Raw genomic sequence first — 13,710 nt, forward strand, 5'->3', positions numbered from 1 at the left:
TGATACACAGCTTTAGTGAAGGATAGACGATATTTACTTTTCCCGTGTTACGTTTTCACTGCCTCAGTACTGGAAGGCCGGGGTGCCTCTGGTTTCTAACGGGGCTTAGTCCTCCTCTGCGCACCAAGAGCTCTCCTGTGCTATCGAGCAAAGTGCTGCGGCACAGGATGAGTCCCCATGACCAAATGCACAAGGGCTTTTCTGAGCTGAAGTTTTAACCTTGCCAGAGGTGACGTACATTACAGAGCAGCCCGATTCCCTCCCTTGGCTGTGGTTGCGTGAAAGCATTTGTATAAAGGAGCTATAGGCGAGGACTGAGTGTGCAGTCCCAGCAGCTGCAATGAGCCTGTGGGGCTGCAGCAGCTGGAGGACTGGGCTGTGGAGCTGGGGAAAGAGGTGGAACAGGGCCCAGGGGATCCCAGCTCATCCTTGCAGCAGTCGCACTATGGTTTTGCACTCCTTGCGCTCCTGGGCTTGGGAAGCTGTTGGGAGCCTCACAGCCAGTTTGAATTTGTGGGAGGAGAAGTCCCAGCTACTATGAGCTGGCTGAAATGGGCCTTGATGTAGCTTGTTGGCATCAAAGGGGTGACCAGCTGCTGTGGCTTTGACAAGCTAAACTCAAATTCAGCATCTCTGCACTAGAGTCACTTCTGCTTGTCTCGCAGCCTGCCTGAGCAGGGCAGATGGAGGGCATGTGTCTTGCTGGAGGTCAGACAGTAAGTCAATAGCTTTACCAAGCTGAGATACTGGGACTTTTTATTTTCTCAAAACCATATGATCCTCTCTTTTACATCTTCTGGGGGTGGCAGATGGGTAGAAGCCACCTCCTTTCAGGGCAAAGGTAGCTGGCGACAGGGTAAATGCCACTACACCTTCCCAGAGGGTGCTGTGCTGTCTGTGCCACTTACACAATAGAGAGGGGTCTGGGGAAGATGACAGTCATTGGGAACATCCATTTAGCTTCCCTTCTAGCCTTGCTGGCACTGCTTAGCCTAACGCAATGCAAACCCCTGCTTTTTACACAGTGAGGTTTTCTGGAGGTCTGGTTTAAGTCCATGGGTCAGTAAAACTAGTGGACACCAGCCACTCTTCTGGAGATCCTGGGGGATATTCAGGGGATAGCCAAAAGATTTTATACTGTCAGATCAACAAATCTCCCAAATGTCTGGATGGACACAGCCTCTGTCTTTCTCTGACTGACAGTTCCCTCACTGCAGCCATGGGATGAGGCAGCACCAGAAATTAGTTACCCAGAAATTCTGTCTGACTGGGGAGATTGAGTTTTCCCTTTGAACCAAAACTTTGTGCCTCGATGGGCCCAGATCCCACACTCCTTCATCTCCTTCAGGATCCTGCTGGCTGCCCTCTGCCGTTCCCTTCCCCAAATGCCGGCTCTGTTGCTACCACCCCTGTGCCCTCTGCAGCCTCTTCGGTGCTGCCACCACCCCCAGGCTTGCAAAGCCACTGGAGATGGAGCTGGTGTAGTGACTGTCCCCAGCACAGTGTTTGGAGACACCCGAGGTGGCTGAAGCAAGGCCTGGAGGGGGCCCTGGGTTTCCTCAGAAACCCTCTGCTAACATATGTCCTCCCGGCATGCCCTGGCTCAGGCGGCAGGCACAAGTTGTTTGCAGAGAGACCAGCAAGTGGGACTTTGTGTTGTGGCACAACGGGGTGTCGCAACTCTGAAGAAGCAGGAACCCTCTTGCCTCCTGAAAACTAACGGCAACTTTCCCTGCGAGGTTTGTATTTTACAAGAGGCATGTCAACTAGCTGTCCTGATTATACAGCTTCTAGCCTAGTTCTGGGAAACGAGTGCATGAAAATGAGTGCAGAAAATGAGCCTTCTAATAAGGCTCAAAGACTTTGAACTTCCCCTATTGTCACCGTAGGTCTTCCCCCACTTGCTTAGCAGAGGGAGAACTATTCAGCTACAATCAAATAATGCAAATGACCTGAAGGAAATTCATCCTAGAGACACTTGCTGGATACACTGCTAATATGGTTTCCTCTCTTTCACTATTCAACCAGAATCTAGGATGACCTTTCCAATGAAACATAAAACCTACAATGTGCACCCTTACTAATGTATTCTAATGCAATTAGTTCATACAAAAGGCTTGTTAAATTTGCAGTGTCTGCTTTCACCTTTACAATAATTGCTAGTGATCCCAAACCATAAGTGTGTGTCATTCTGCTGGGCTCCTGAACTGTAAATAAAATGGAAAGTTTATTTGATAACTCTCCTGCCTGTCTCCTCAACGGTCCTGCTTTTCTCGCAGAGGTGTTTGCAAGAAGCCTATCAGAGGCTTAAATCTGGCTCAAGAGAGAGGGTCAAAAGAAAAGATATAAACTTTAGTGAGGTATTAGGGCAGGAGTGATACTGCCAGTCTACGTCATTGTGGTTTTTGGGGGGGCAAGAGAGGAAATGCTAAGGTTAATGAGAAATACAGAGACTTACAACATTGCTGGGTAGTGGCTCCATTTTGCTGAGGAAATAAAGGAGGGCACTCCTCCCTCGGTTGTGTTTATTGCCCTGCAATCCCTCTAAATAGTTTTGTCACATAGAGAAACCCATGAATAATTACCTCCTTATATCTCTTGAATCATGCAGGAAAGTTGCCATCCCAAATAAATGTCCGTTGTGCCATTAAGCTGCTGTGTGACCGAGCTCTAAGGGCTTCTGGAGGAATGTGACGCTTAGGTGGGTGGGATGGTGCCATAAGCGAGTCTGGTCCATTAGCCAAAGTGAACTTATCAAGCTCACTGGGATAAAGCCAGCATCACTGGCTGAGGAAGCCCTGTCCAGCTTCTCCCTGGTGGCAGAAAAAACACCCAGAGTAGGATGACAGTGCTGCAAGTACCCTGAGACAATAATTTTGGCCCATAAAATGAGTGAAAGCGATGTTAGTTCAGTGTTTCTTGTTGGTGAATGTTCCCCAAAGTGTCAGAGACAGAAACAGGTATGATCTTGCGCTTTTGCTCTGAATTGTTACTATTATATGAATTGCTGCTATTATTTTGGTAAACCTTACTTACCCTGAAGTCTTTTTTCTCCTCAAAATTACTTTGCTACAAGCAGAAAGTCACTGCGATGCATTGAAATGATGCTGCGTTTCCATTCCCCCACTCTGGCATGTAAAGTCACAGGAAATGAGCTTTTCTATGGGACCGAGGTAGGTCAGGGAGAAATAATTCTTTTTGCAATCTAGTAGCTTTCTGTGCTCAAGTAGGGTGGAACCAGGGTCTCCCACTGCCCTCCTGTGAGTCTGAACCAGAGCATCCTCAAACCTGGCTGGGAAGTTCTTTGGAACTTTTGGGAGCTAGGAAATCTGAGAGGAGGTACCTAACTCCAGGAGGGGACTCCCACAAAGGATGTAAGACCAGACAAAGCTGGTTACTCTATGGTTCATTCCCCTTCTCTACCTAGAAGAGCTCTTAAGGAGGAATTTGGACATTTTCTACATTTGTCTAGGATTTCCAGCCACCTGGCAGCCCTACCAAACCTCTGCTAGGGCTGCAAGCAGGCTGTGGGCACATACATGTGTACATAGACACCCTCAGTGGCACAGGCTCGGGGAGCCCAACACCAGACTGAGTGACGGTGCTGCAGAGTCTGAGTCCCTGCCACGTGCATTGGAGACAGGCTTAGGTCCTTCTTGCTCAGCTGTTTTTTTCTCCAGATACTGAAACTACCTTGTGCATGTCGCTGACATGCAGCCAAAGATCCACCCCACACGCAGCAGGATGCCCAGGAATTTTTGGCAATGCGGGATTGGTATTGCTGCTGGTGTAGCCGTAGAAGGATTCATAGAATCATAGAATCGTTAAGGTTGGAAAAGACCTTTAAGATCATCGAGTCCAACCGTTAACCTATCACTGCCAAGTCCACCACTAAACCATGTATGTCCCTAAGCACCACATCTACTCATCTTTTAAATACCTCCAGGGATGGGGACTCAACCACTTCCCTGGGCAGCCTGTTCCAGTGCCTGACTACCCTTTCGGTGAAGAAGTTTTTCGAATATCCAACCTAAACTTCCCCTGGCGCAGCTTGAGGCCATTTCCTCTCGTCCTAACACTTGTTACTAGGGAGAAGAGACCGACCCCCACCTCGCTACAACCTCCTTTCAGGTAGTTGTAGAGAGCAATAAGGTCTCCCCTCAGCCTCCTCTTCTCCAGACTAAACAACCCCAGCTCCCTCAGCCGCTCCTCATAAGACTTGTGCTCTAGACCCTTCACCAACTTCATTGCCCTTCTTTGGACACGGTCCAGCACCTCGATGTCCTTCTTGTAGTGAGGGGCCCAAAACTGAACACGGTACTCGAGGTGTGGCCTCACCAGTGCAGAGTACAGGGACACTATCACCTCCCTGGTCCTGATGGCCACACTATTCTTGATACAGGCCAGGATGCCATTGGCCTTCTTGGCCACCTGAGCACACTGCTGGCTCATGTTCAGGCAGCTGTCAACCAACACCCCCAGGTCCTTTTCTGCCAGGCAGCTCTCCAGCCACTCCTCCCCAAGCCTGTAGACTTGCATGGGGTTGTTGTGACCCAAGTGCAGGACCCGGCACTGAGCCTTGTTGAATCTCATATAGTTGGCCCCGGCCCAACGATCCAGCCTGTCCAGGTCCCTCTGTAGGGCCTTCCTACGCTCCAGCAGATCGACACTTCCACCCAGCTTGGTGTCATCCGCAAACTTACTGAGGGTGCACTCAATCCCCTCATCCAGATCATCAGTGAAGATGGTGAATCACAGTCTCAAGTGAAGTTTGAGGCTGAGCAAGGAGCTGAGCTGAAATACTGCTAGACCTGGGTCAATGGTTTTGGTAATGTGGGACTTGTCCTGCTGCAGCTGTAGGAGCTGAGGAGTAGTTTTGTTGAGATAAGAGCTGACTTGGTGCACCCATTGTATAAATCTTGCCCCTTTCCTTTGCATTCCTGTAGGTTTGGTTGAAGAACTGGCAGATTACAGCTGATATCAAGGTATATGTGGGCTTTTTACCCCATTTATTTGTATACGTTTACAGTTACAGAGAAATAAATGAATCCAGTAAGCACACAAAGAAGAGTTTATCCTTCTTTGTTATGAGCTTTTTGCTATTCACATTCTCATGTATCCCTTGTTTTTCAATGCAAAGCCTTCTCCTTACTGTCTAAATAGGGAAGTGCCGGTATTTATTTATTTTTTAACATCAATATTTAATTGTGGGCAGTTCCTAATTATCTATTGCTAATTTAAAATGGGAAGATGAAGTCCTTGGTTTGACAAACTGCTTGCTGAAGCCAAGGGGAAATGCTGCTGTGCAAGAACTGTGACCTGCACATGATAAGCAATAGGTTTACTTTGCATTTTCCTCAAGTGTAATATCTGCAATGGTTGACTTGAAAATCCCTCCTCAAATATATTGTCAAACAGCAGTAACACCAAAGTATTTAACTTGGCTTTCTTTGGTTGTTCTTATAAGAAGGGAGGGAGGAGCAGGTTTTTGGCAGGTGTAAATGGGTGAAACCAATGCAGTTACACAGCTGGGGATCCTGTCCTTTGGTGTCTGATGAGGAAGAAACTAACTCTTTACTTTTTATCCCTGAGGCAGGTCAAACACTGCCTGCTGCTACGGCCTACATTGCTTTGACGAGTTGTGCTGTTAGTTCAGGCTCTACTTTCCTGAACTGCGTGTGCCCATGCCGGTGTTGGGGACTGCGGGCATGCCGTGCCCAGCCCTGTGCCTGAGTTTCCCCACTCGCCACTTTGATCATCTTGTCCTAAACTAGAGCTAAGGCATTAGCCAAAATGCAAGCAACGCGGGAATTTGAGCTTGAATACAAGTCAGAGCTCGCAGAACCATGTTGGACATGAAAGCATCTTTATTCTTGATCTGCAGGAAAGATTTCCTCGTGCTGTTTTCTGTGCAGGACTGATGGGATCGGGATTACTGTCTATCAGGCGACAAGGGAACCCGCCAAGTCGCAGAAGGTATGTGATTAGAGAGGACCCTAGGGTAAGGAGATTCCCAATGGGGCTTATAAGGGAGCGCGTACTGCTGAAGCAGCACACATTACTGGCTTTCACTGCCAGGAAGCCGGGGCTGGCATCACTGCAGACACTCCCCACCAGTGGATGTTGCTGCAGGCACATCAGAATTTCTTAATGTAGTGAAGAAGAAAGGAGGAAGAGGACAGCAGGGAAGAGAAATCAGGGGAAAGACGTATAAAAAATTCACTACATAAATTAGCTGCGCTTCTTGCAGCAAAACTAACAGTTTCTTTTGAATGCGAATTCTGTTGCTTCTCTTAACTAAATGCCTAAAGGAATTGTATCACATAATATACAAGGGTAATTATTAAAAATGCATAAATAGTCTTGTAGGTACAAAAAGTTGCAACTTGTCTCCAGCAAAACATTAAAAGGTTTGCATATGTCAATGAATTACAGGCTGTTTGCTTTTAATCGCTGCTATTTTGGGAGTTCCTGTAAGGATGTTTTTAGAAGAAACACATTTGGTAATTGGAGGAGGCTGCCCCATTGTAATGGGCAGTTGAAACCCAAAGGAGGCCTAGTGAGGATTATTCAGGGTGTCTAACGGTTTTGGCTCTGGCTTTGGGTGTTAAGTATCGGCTAACATGTTTATGCCTGGCCTTCAGATGTCCAAACACAAAGGCTCTTTTCTTCTGCTCCTGGCAAGAATCCAGGCCAATCTTAGAATATTTGCCCATCCTCCTCTTCTGTATCCGACCCATCATTGAGGACAGTGTTTCTCTTGGAGTTTCATCTGAAAAACACTACAGCAAAGGAATGCTCACTGACCCAGAAGCCCAGTGACAAGAAGAGGGAATTATATGTGTATGAATGTCTGCCTTTGGGAAAAAAAACGCATGGAAAAAGAACTGCAACAAATCCAAAGTTTCTTTCCAAATTGAGCCACCTGGATTTTTTCTTTTTAAAAGTCAGATCTGGTGGGCCATGCCTGGATAATTTTTTTTAAGGCAAAATATTATGTTAAGACAGCCTGCTTACTATTACAGCTCTGAGATTCAAGAAATAGAAAATGCATGTTTGTGTTCAGGAGCATGGGCATCAGTTCAGATTGATACTTGGAGATTACCCTGAGCTAGAATAATGTATTTATGACTAGGGTCAAAGGGATTACCCACATGAATAAGGCCTAGCAGGATCAGGCTCTGCTGCTTATAGCCAGCCAGGGATGGATAATGTGATATGAAAACAGACCTTTTTGGATTGTTTCCTTCAAGCTTATATATCTAATTTCTGTCTCTGTGTTTGAAGCTATTAAAAGCATTTGATTCAGTCCTTAATATTGGTCAATATTTTCTTTTTGATTCTATATTTTTGACCCCAGTCCAGTAGTTCCAACTGATGGAAAAAGAGATGAGTGCTTCTTGCAAGCAGCTAGAAGCCAGTTTCTAAGGACTCGCGTTATTGGTAAGGGAAAGGATTACCAGTATGAACATTGCAGGATCAGTCCCAGGGTTTGTCATCCGAGTGCTCCAATGTTTATATTAGAAAAGATCAGACAGAGAAAACCTGCATTCAGCTAAGTCCTCATGTTTCTCAGTTTCCGCAGATACGCGCAGTATCTGTAACACATCTTCTCAGTTTAAAGTCTGATGCGCTACAATGAATGGCAATGATAGAATACAATAAATGCATTTTACTGGCTAACGAGATGGGAAAGAAAATGAAAGGTATTCTTAAGTCTTAATCACTCGTTTCTGTATTCAGGCTTCCTTTCAATAAGCGCAATTCATCAACTGCTTACAAGAAGTATTTAGTTATTGAGAGTATTTGCATGCTGTGTTGATGTCCTTCTAGTGTAGTTAATGTGTTTGTTTTTATGACTCACAGAAGAACCCTGAATCTTTTGATGTTCATACAAATCTGTCTCTGCTGAAAGAGCCTCTCCTTTCCTTAATCCAGATCGCCAGTCAGCGCACCAACCTCCAGATTTTTGGCAAGGAAGAGCAACAGAAGCGAAGTTAACTGACAGAAAAGAGCTGGGAGGCAGGTTGCTCTAATTATGCAGGTAGCATTTCCAGCACTGCTGTGTCTGCTTTCTCCCGTTAAAGAGTGATTTGGATGGAAAGACTGAAGGACCAGCCATCATTAATGCCCTTACAAAAGTTGCTCCCTCTCCGTCTGCTGCTGAAGCAAAGGCAAAAACTCCAACTGATTTCAAGAGGAGCAGGATTGGGCCCTTAGGCTGTACATAAGTGTCTGTGTTGGAAAAGAGAATGTACAATGTTGGATGCTTCTTATAATATAAGATTAGATCAAATCCTTTCGGTGCCCTGAAGCTTTATACCTTAATGTTGGGCTACCTGTGGCAGATAGCGAGTGAATGCTTGTCAGCATGGATCATCCTCTCAGCGTTCAATAAAAATGTACAATTCTCGTTTTGCAGCATTTGAGATCTTTTAAAAAATAGAGTCTGGTGGGAATACAATGTAACATCAAGACAACTAGCTTCAATTTTTACCTGATCACTGGCATATTCAAGGTATTTTATATGTAGTGATGCCTGACAAGCAATCAATGGACAGTCAGAAAATCAGTTAGTTGTTAGTCTTCTCATCGAGGTCCATGAAAATTATATGTAGCTAGTCTGAGGGATTGGTTTGCCAGGCAAATAAACTAGTATTTTCAAGAAAGGCAAAAATATGCTGATGCTTATTGGGTGAAAGGAATTTCCCCCATCCCATCTCTAATCTGCCTGTGAAGGAAACATTCTTGCTGGAGTGTGACCTTGTCTCAGTGGCCACAGCTGCATGGAGCTCCATAGTGTGTCCCCTTGCCGGTGGTCTTCAGGCTGGGTGACCAACTCTAGTGCCTCCTGCACACCTGGGGTCCTGGGTGGTGGGGAAAGGGTGGCGGGGTGAGCACCCATGGCCTGTCCCAACCCCAATGAGGGCACAGCCATGGTGGGAAATTGGGAAATATGGTGATTAGGCTTGATAAGAACATAGGAGAGCACAGCAACATAGCTACATGTTAGTGTGTGTTGTAGGAGCTTCCCTGGAGTGTTTGGATGCCCAAATCCTACTGACTTTGGACAGTTGACTGGCGCTTCCCTAGATGCACTTCTGTGCTTGAGGTCAGAGCTTTGCCTTTGTGTTTCACACACCATCTTATCTGAATGGCCACACTCTAGGGATCTGAGACTTCCCAAAAAGCAGGCATGCCTTCATACCAAAACCCAAGCCAAACTCAGCACCGAGTGAGATGGGCCAGGGCAGGTGGCACAGGGTGGCTTAAGAGAGCTGCACTCTCTTCTCCCCCCAAACCAGTGTGCCCTCAGCCATGCTGCCTTCACATCCAGGCTGCCCCCAGATGCCGGGTGGACAGCGTGCTGCTACCTGCAGAACTAGAAGGTGGCCTGGGGCACGGGTCATGCCGTCAGCAAACACTGCAGAGAGCTGCCCAGCAGCACTTAGGCTTTGCCCCTGCTTAATTTGCTGGTGTAGGCACTTCAGTGAATGATGCCCCCATGCCCTCACCAGCCCTTCACCTTCCAGCAGAGGACAAATCTGCACAAGACTGAGGGCTCACAGGTTGAGGTTACAGAGGTGAACTCTGAAGACCTCTGGCTTTCTCTCTGCCCTGCATTTTACGTAGGAGTCGGACAGAACTGAAATGGGACACAGCATTTACACCCCACACTTTCATGACTGGAATTTTGAGCCATTCATTTTTTTTTTAATTAAAAGCTGCTTTTTACATAAGTAATATACAATAAGTCGGTGAATACCAATTAAAAGTGTATTTCACAAAATTAGACTTTCAGTTGCCTGTTCTATTGAATATCAGTTGGTAATAAGCTTTCCTCATTTCCCTGAGCATGTAATTTTTCCCTTGAATTCTTGAGTCACTGCTTTGATCACTTCTTGGTTGCTTAAAGGCTGTGAGTCAGTAATATTTCCCAGTTTTGTTGTCACATCAAAGATCTTTGAGGGGCTTTCTCCAATAGAAGGCAGCCAAGGTTCCTGGTTGACATAGTTCATCACCATGCTGAAGCTATGCTGCACAAATGAAAATAGGGAATAATGCATCACCTTTAGCCATTCGTGTAATCATTTGAATAATATGTATCACCTCCTTAAATGGGCCAGCTGCTACACAGCATTTTTTTTCCTCGAATTTTTACACTTGAAAATATGGAGGGCAAACATTAAACAGGAAAGGTGATTTTTATCTAGACATGCTGATGAATGGAAGCAAAGGCAGTTGCTTTCCTCTGTTTACAGATTTTTGCTCTTGCTTTATTCAGGCATTTATGACATGAACAATTCTGTCGTTGAAAAGCCTCATATTTTTACAGAAACATCATTTAATGTGATAATATGCAAGTATGACAAAAGCCCCGAACAATATAAACAATTTGCACAGGATTCAGACTTTCAGTTTGGTACAGCAATTCGTATCCCACTGTGGCAGTTTTGCTCAGCTTAAATCATTGACGTGCCTCACCACAGCATGCCAGATCCTGACATCCTCGCTTCTCTTTGGCAAAACTAGGGCAGATTTCCAAAAAAGCTGGGTCTGAGCAAAATGAAGGCCAAATTACCATCGAGACCGAAAAGCGGGCAGGGTTTTCCTTCACTTTTGGGAAGGGGAAAAGTCTAATTCCCCACCAGCTGCTGTGACCCAGGTGACCTGTGGGGGCTGTGTCACCAAAGCCTCCTGGCTTTCATCTTTGGATGCGAAACCCTCCAATGCTGAAAGAAGGGCATCACACCCAGCCCCACCTGAGCTGCATGAATCTTCATTTTCCTTCCTTGGTGGGAGAGTCGGGGTGTGCCCAAGCACCCCTTTGGGATGCGCGGGGGTTACCTGGGCAATACCATCGCCTGAAGAGGGAGAAATGGGTGGGGGAACAGACTTGCTTTGGTACTACCTGAAAGCAAAAGGTGTCTCTGAACAACGATATGAAGCTTGCGGCAAATTTATCTTCTTTGGGAGCAGTGAGTATTTCCAGTGTGAACTTCGCTGCCATCGTTCCTGGAGCAAATAAATTGCAATGGGAAGGTATTTAAAGGGACACTGTCACCTTACAGCTCCTACACTGCAAACAAACAAACGCCTTTACCTGCATTACAAATCCCACCTTAACCTTATTAAAAGTGAAAGAATTTTAAAAAATCCAATTTACTTGTCACTCTTTCTGCTTTGTTTACTGGTTGTGTTTTCTCACCGTGGACAATAGAAATCAATGAAGTCAGATTCGCCTGTGTTTGAGTCACTTTCACTTTTAGGTTTTCAGGTTTAGGGCGGAAAGTTCAGGGGAATGGTTATTTCATCGAATACGACTGTTTTCACTTGCAATTAAAAAAATCAATGGCAACGTTTCTATTCAGACATATGTTTTGTAAAAGTCTGCTTCTGCGAGATTTAAACTTTGGACCAACCTTGGCAGTGTCCTTTGAAAGATGTGGCTAAGTAAAACCTAGTGGTAATAAAAATAATATTTTTCATTATCACAGCAGATTGGAGACCAGTTATGCAGTGGGACCCCATTTTTAAAGGTATTGCATAAATACGGGGTAGAATACGGTCCCAGCCTCCGAAACAAGGGGTAGATACAACCCTAATGAGAACAAGGATAATGAGATACTAATATTCAGCAGTGTCAGCCATGATTTCAGCAGCCCAAGAAACCACAGTTCTTGTAGATAATGTGGCAAAGGCTGTTCTGCAGAGGAATATGAAAGCAGATGAAGGAGCAACTTTGCATGAGATTCTTATAAGCACAAGGGGCAGCTTTTGATCAAAGGATATAAATCTGGGTGAATCTAAAAGTGTTTTTTTCCTACGCTGGAGTTCCCTATTCTGTGCTACTGCAGGAAGGCTCAATTTAGGTCCTCATAATGGTATGCAAAACTTGCAAAATGTATCCCAGCTGGGGGATGCTCTCTAGGTAAGGCTTCCTTCTTGCTCCAGCAGGACTTCAATTCAGGGAGTTACTGAAAGAGCGAAGCACAGAATAGCAAATGTTGTTTGCATTCTGAAAGGTAGCCCTAGCCTTCTGGATTTCAGGACTGGGCCTCGAGCTTCTGTTTACTGAGAGTCTCCATTTATTTCAGGCTTGTGTGTTCCAATGAGCTATTGTCAGTAAAATCTAAATTTTAGTAAAAGTACATAATTTTAATAATTAAGAATTGGTTTATTTATTTAAAAATGTAGAGTAAGCTCAAAGAATTTGCAATCTAAAGTATCTTTTCATTCATAACATTTTAGTGGAAATGTCATTGATTCCAAGGAATAGGTTTTGTGGTTTACTATTGACTGAGAAAACTAGCCAGAGTGCCTCTGGTGACCCAAAAGACTCTCCCTTCTTCCTTTCTGAAGTGTGAGAAGTGGTTGGACACAGGAGTCTCTACTCTGCATGACTAGGCACTGTTAATAGGCTGGCCAGTCATTTGCATATATGGACTACTCATTTATACTGTGTTTGGCATATACTGCATAATCCTGCAAAAGGCAAAACAGCAGAAGTAGTCAATCAGGGACAGATCGGTTCCTCTTCTACTTAGAGAAGTGATGAAACTCCCAAATCCAGGCTCAAAACAATAGGAAATGGTAGCTCCAGGTTTCAGATACCAAGCATTGAAAGATGCCTGCATCAGAGTCCTGCTTTGTGCTCCTTCTGGACTGAGTGCTAAAGGTCCAAAAGGATCTGTTTTTTGTTTAAAAATGCTGAGAGTAGAGATTTTGTTGAGTGAACACCACTTTATCAAGTAGCTGTCTGCATGCCTTTCAGTCACTGCTCCTCCTGACGAGCTCACGTTCTTACAAGCAGCATCTAATTGCCATAAATACCTGCAATGTATCATTCACTTGTCCTCCTTAACATAAAACTTTGGCTTTAGAGGAAAATGGCATCTGTTACTCCTGACATTTCTAAATCTCCCACTGCCACTAGATGACACCAGGCAGGGTGGCAGGCGGAGGAGATCAGGTTGCTTCCAGGTGAGCTGGCAAGTTGCTGTGAGGACCCCTCTAAGGCTATAGGTATCATGGGCAGGAAACTCCCAGACAGTGAACCCTCTTGCACTGGCAGGCTGGGAGTTGTTTTTAAAGGGGGGAGAAATGGGGGATAAGAAAAGAAGACCTTGTAGAAAATTCCAGTCTCTATTCATAAGACTTGTCATAAAAATGACCTCATGTGTTTCATAGTGCAGCAATCAGAGTTGAAGAATGCAGTCTTGTGGCCAAGAGGAGGGTGTTTCAGTGACCACTTAAGAATATTTGAATCACACAGTGGCTTATTTCACCATTCTCTCTCAGTTCTGACAGCACAGGGTTTAGAGAGGCTCTCTGAGTGGGATGGAGACACTGGGGTTATAGTATGGGTAACTTAGCTGCACTCTTTCGTTTGTACACAGTTTTTCTCTTTGCAGAAGGAGGGACCAGATTTTTGGCCTTCCAAGATGTCTCATAATTTATCTGCCTCTGTCTGTCTGTCATAGATCTAATCCTTTGAGCTATGATACTAAGAGCCCTCAGGGGCCAAACTTCTTGGGGAATGAATGCAAACACAGTCTTCTGAAATCAATACAAACACAGTCATCTGCAATCAATACTAGAAATGCTTTTGAAATACTTTTATATCCTTAAAAGAACCTGTAGAGATGAAGCCTACTCACTCCCAACATTGCTGCTATTGTACGCAGTTGCTATGAAGCTTAGAGTGAC

This window comes from Nipponia nippon, unplaced genomic scaffold, assembly GCF_047370975.1.
Source record: "Nipponia nippon isolate SJK-2023a ecotype South Korea unplaced genomic scaffold, ASM4737097v1 scaffold_4, whole genome shotgun sequence".
Classification (NCBI taxonomy): Eukaryota; Metazoa; Chordata; class Aves; order Pelecaniformes; family Threskiornithidae; genus Nipponia; species Nipponia nippon.